The sequence below is a fragment of the Protomyctophum parallelum genome (genome assembly GCF_964188405.1).
Source record: "Protomyctophum parallelum genome assembly, chromosome: 2".
Classification (NCBI taxonomy): Eukaryota; Metazoa; Chordata; class Actinopteri; order Myctophiformes; family Myctophidae; genus Protomyctophum; species Protomyctophum parallelum.
The window spans coordinates 20715171-20721170 of record NC_139699.1 but is presented as its reverse complement, the minus strand read 5'-3'; positions in this window follow the sequence as shown (position 1 = coordinate 20721170).

Sequence of the window (6000 nt, the reverse complement as noted above, 5' to 3'; positions counted from 1 at the left end):
CTGGACTTTCACTTGTAATGGAGTATATCTACATTACAGCATTGATACTTTTACTTATAAGTAAAACATGTGAGTACTTATTTTCCACCACTGTTAATAAAGCTCCATTGACTGGAAGAAAAAAGCCAGCAGTTAGCAATGAATCCCCCTGGGCCTCCTCTTTCAATGAATCCCCCTGGATGGAGCTCCTCTTTCAACCTGGTGAGGTCAGGTGAAGATGGAGCTTTTTACATCCATTCATCAGCTACCTCTGGTGGATGGATTGAAGAAACCAATCTCCTGCAGTCACCTCACTAGATCCTGAAGCTGAACACAGCTGACCTGACGCAGTGGTTCACAACCCCATGAGTGTGATTGATTGATTGATTGATTGGAATTTGGATCATGAATGTATAAACAGCAATAGAGTACAGTCAAACACCAAAAGGGATAGCACAAAATAAAAGTATACTTGAAGTCTTGTTTCCATTTAGGTCCTATGCAATCAATTAGTTTTTTTGTTTTAAAAGATATAAGTGATCTGCATTTTTTGAGGGAGTGGGTCAGGGCATTCCACGCCTGGGTGGTCGGTGTTGTAGAAGGATAATTTTACCCACATTTGTCTTGTAAGTGGGAGTTGCAAGATCGTTGTTCACGCTTCCTCTATTGTGGCTGTGGTTGTCACTCACTTTTTTGAGGTAGTTGGTCAGGTGAGAGAGAGAGAGAGAGAGAGAGAGAGAGAGAGAGAGGAGATGCAATGCATTACATTAGCTGTATTTGATCCTATTATGTCTTCGTTTGGCCTGTCCACTATTCCTTAAGTTACCAGTGCAGTTAATAACTTTGTACTGTAAATGAATGCATGTACATGTACAACTCCATAAGGTGAAAAATAAAGTATATACAGTGTGTGTGCATGTGTGTGTATATATATATATATATATATATATATATATATATGATTTATTTTTTGTAGCATCCGTTTCATCTGGTAGCTAAATTAATTGTCCTCCCCACTGCATTCCATCATCGCGCCTTGAATTTGCATACTATAAGTGCATTGTAGGGCCTTCGAAAGACTTGAAACATTGATCAAAACATGTAAATGGTACCGTGATGACCTGCTGGGAGTTTGGATTTTTTTTCCTTTAGTAAGGAAGCATGGTGCAGATGTGTCATGAATGCTTCATGATCACCCAGGAAACGAAACGGCCTGCATGCATGATTTAAAGTGTGCACGTGAACGGCCCTGAAACGCCGCGGGCTGCGTTTCAGGGGCCCGCAGGCGGGCGCTGCAGAGAGACAGACTCCGGTCCCCAGTCCGAAAAGCTGTGAGTTAAATCATTTAGACCCGAGACCGGATTCTACAAAATGTATCGTCAAGGACCCATAGAATGATATGTACTTTGGCCACAGACCTCCATCTCAAAACATTGTGTTCCAAGGACCCATGCGGAAGGAAAGGTTTTTATTTTATTAGTGTGGTTCAACCAGACTATTGTTATTGTAAATGATACTTTGCCGCACTACTCCTCCCACAGTTTTTGCCGCACGCACTGGAACCATATGTCAAATCGACCGGCTTCATCGGAAATCGTGTGCTTGCTCATTGCTAAGAGATCCGTTTTATAGTTTAATTGATATTAATTAATTAGTTCTCCATAGACTTATAATGGGAAGATCGGAGACTAATTAAGGCTCCAATTTAAGTTTTTTTTTTTCCTTTGGAGACCATAAGCGCCATATTTAGACTCGGGGGGGAAAGTTCATAATAATTATGAAAATTCATTGAAAAGGAATTACATCAGTCGGCCTCATGATGGCACTATACCAGCCAATTTTACGTTTTTCGTCGTAAAATCATAATGTATTTTTCCGTGGATGCCTTGGGTCATGAGTCATGACGCAGCTTCCCATATAGGCCACGCCCATTTCGACCACCAAATTTGAATTTTCTTCAAAATACACTTTTTTGCTCTTCCACCTATAGATTTTGTCCAAATCTCACAACATTCGGTACACTTGATCTCTGGACATATCCGATTAAAACACCACAGGTGTAATGTTGGTAGTCCGTATCGTTCGGCCGTAATCGTCGCCCGAAGTTAGTGGGAGGGGCCTATATTTTTTTTTAAAGTCTGCAAATCACAAACAGAATGTCCAATCCATCCCAAATTTTTATCACATGTCGCGGGTGGTTTAATCAACGCAGAGCCAAAAGAAATCTAATTTTCATCCATAGAGGGCGCCACAAATGCTAAAAAAATTATGTTGCAAAAACATGATTTTTTTTCCGGGCCCAGAAGCAAAGACGAGAGTTAAAAAAAAAAGTTTGCTGTGAAAGAATAATGTATTAAAAGATTTGTGCCACATTTTATCGATTTTCTTCAAAATTAGCAGATCTGCAAGCTCGTATGGTGGCACTCGGCACCGCAATATGAGCTTGTAGATCTGCTGTTTTTCAACAGCTATAGCTAGAGTTTAAAATAATGGTTAAAGTGGTTAAAAAGCTATACATTGACACATGCGTTCCAGGTCTCAATGGATTAATTTAGATTACCAATGAAATCTGTGTATGGGCAAAGTGTTATGGAGGCTGAGGAGCGGCAATGTAACAGGCAATTTAGGCTGGCAATGTGTAAGGGCCGATTCATACTCCTATTTTACCGCTGTTTTGGCGCTGTAGTGCCGAAATTATTTCGGCTCGTCAGAAATGTTCAGTAGCACCAAAGAGCCGACTTTAGGACGGTACCCGCCCCCCCGAACCTCAAATGACGTCATATTGTAGGCACTACAGAGCCGAACCGACTTTTATTCGGCTCTAAAATAGGAGTATGAATCGGCCCTAAGTACGGTACACTCACTATAGTTAATACATTCTGACCCTGGTCTTTCATATGTCGAGGCTGGAATTCTGATATTTTATTTCAGGCATAATAGGCAACATGTGAGGTTCTATAGTTGTTGACAGCTTTCAAATCCCTATTAAGGACACATTCTTACTCTATCGCTTTTAATTTCCATTAAGTCTACCCATGTACGATGTCCCCATGCACTGCTTATTTAATTTTACATTTTGCTCACTGACACCTTGAAATAATTATTTTCCTTCTTCTTTGCTTTTTTCTATATTCTATCCTCTTTATTTCTCTGTTTGCCTCGGTGTATGTTATTATGCTCTATAGTCTGTAATGTGAACCACTTGATTTGATTTATAGTCACAGAGAATGTATTTCTATCCCAAAAATCTGAGTTGAAGTTAAAGTTAATTTAGTAAGTAAATTTCACACAGTTGGATATAATTTTATATTAAAATATTGCTGTATAGAGGACCAGTGGCAGTTCCAGCATAATGGTGCCTTGGGGCGAAAGCCCTCCAGCAATTTGACTCTGACACCCTACATTATATATTTTTTGCACTATTAAATATTCATATATTTATGCATAATTTCAAACATTCAGAATAGGGACCTAATGAAACATATACATGTGCAGTCTCTGTGGCTAAAGGCACGTGACTATTATCATGAAAGATACAAAATATCCGCATAATACATGAGCTCGGGATTGAAATGCAATCGCGGAAACCCTTTATGATGTCACCGCAATGAAAGTTAACCAAATCAATAATTTGGCTAATTAGGTTGTAATCGTTTTGCTGCATGCAGCTACGCCCATTATTATGATGAAATTGTGTGAAATGATATCCAATGATATTTATTAGTAGATAGTTGGACACTGAGGCATGGCATAACTCACCAATAATAACTGGATGGGCCAATGTAACAGGCACGTGCACACAACACATAGACATCAAAGGGGGATCAAGCCCATGCCCTTTTTGCTGCATGTGTTGGGTCCGACTAACAGTCCCGACTCCCGGCAGGCATATCCAAACCCTAAACCTAACATCACAGGAACACACAGGTTAGTTTTAACCTGCCACGGCTTAGTTTTAACCTGCCACACATGTCGGGAGCAACAGGTGAGGTTTAACCTGCCACGGGTTAGTTTGAACCTGCCAGGCATGTCGAGGGCTACAGGTATAGTTTTATCCAGCCACGGGTTAGTTGTAACCTGCCGTGGGCTTGTTTTAACCTGCCACGCAGATGAGTTGTAAGTAACCGGCCACAGATTAGTTATTGTAACCGGCCATGCATGTCGGGAGCGACGGTGTTGCCGGACTAATGCCTGTCGAACTTAGTATGTCTAACCAATTCTGCCCTTTTACCTGTCTGTAAAAAGTGACCTCTCCAGACCATGAATGCACGCCTAGAATGGTGAAAGAAATGCACAAAGTGCCCCTTCTCTAAATGCTATACCCGAAGGTAGCATTAAAGAAAATTAATGCAGCACTTTATGTTGAAAGAATAAATTGCCCTCTTAATTGAGCGCGGTGTCATACAACACCTATAGCAGCATTTGACACAGTGAACCACCAGCTGCTCCTAGACACCCTAGCGGATCTAGGCATCGGTGGAACGGCAGTAAAGTGGTTCTCCTCCTACCTCACCGACCGGACATACCAGGTTTCCTGGAAAGGTCTGTTATCATCCCCCCGAACCCTCCAAACTGGGGTCCCACTGGGATCTATACTTGGTCCCCTGCTTTTCTCACTAAATCCCTTGGCACTATCATCTCTGCTCACAATATGTCCTATCACTGCTATGCCGATGACACACAACTGTTTCTATCCTTCCCCCCCTCTGCCACTCAGGTCACTGCATGCCTGGCTGACATCTCACAGTGGATGTCCTCAAATCACCTCAAGCTGAACCCAGACAAGACTGAGCTTCTCTTCTTCCCAGCTAAGTCCTGCCCTATGCGGGAGCTAACTATCTCCGTAGACAACGCCCTGGTAACGTCTGTCCCAACAGCCAGGAATCTCGGTGTTGTCCTGGACAGTCAGCTCTCGTTCAAAGCTCACATCACAGCTGTCACTCGATCCTATAGGTTCACACTCTATAACATACGACGAATTAGACCGTTCCTCACCCAGGAATCAGCCCAGCTCCTAATCCAGACAACAGTCTTGTCAAAACTCGACTATTGTAACTCCCTCCTTACTGGCCTACCAGCATGTGCACTTAAGCCTCTCCAGCTGATCCAAAATGCCGCAGCTCGCTTGGTCTTCAACCAGCCAAAATTCTCACATGTCTCCCCCCTGCTCCGTTCCCTCCACTGGCTCCCGGTCGCTGCCCGCGCAGAATACAAAACTCTGATGCTGGCATTCAAAGCAACCAAAGGTATGGCTCCCCCATATCTTGCAAGTATGATTGAACCCTACAAACCCTCCCGCGCACTCAGTTCAGCCAACACAGGGAAGCTGGAAGTACCCTCACTAAAAACGCCGGGACAACGCTCCACACGTCCCAAACTCTTCTCCCTTCTGGCTCCAAAACTGTGGAATGCACTTCCCATTGCAGTCAGAACTGCAGCATCACTCCCAATCTTCCGCCGTAGTCTGAAAACCCACCTTTTCAGACTCCATCATGGCCCATAGCACTTACCCTATCCCCTTAGATAGCATTTCTGTAGACTTAGATAGCATTTGATACAGACTTATAGCATGTTATGTAGACAGCACTATAATTGCATTGTATATAGTCATAGCACGCCATAGTACATATGTATAGCATAGTAGTATATATATATAGTTTATATGTATAGTCTCATAATGTAGATATTCCACTGTTACTTTCTTAGCTTACGCATGTTTCATGATAAATGCTTTTTTGTGATGTATTCCCATGCTTTTTGTTCTTGCTTAATGTAAATCGCTCTCGATTAAGAGCGTTTGCTAAATGCCTAAATTGTAAATTGTAAATTGTAAATAGCCAATTTGTACAGTACGTACAAGCTCACAATGCACAGCACTTGACATTAGAGCTTTCTATTTTTCAATTTTTTCAAGGCAATAAATTGAAAGCAAACGAGGCTGCACACACATGTCCACTCAATTCAATTCAATTCAATTCAATTGAATCCACTCACCAAGCCCAGCCGCGCACAAACACATGC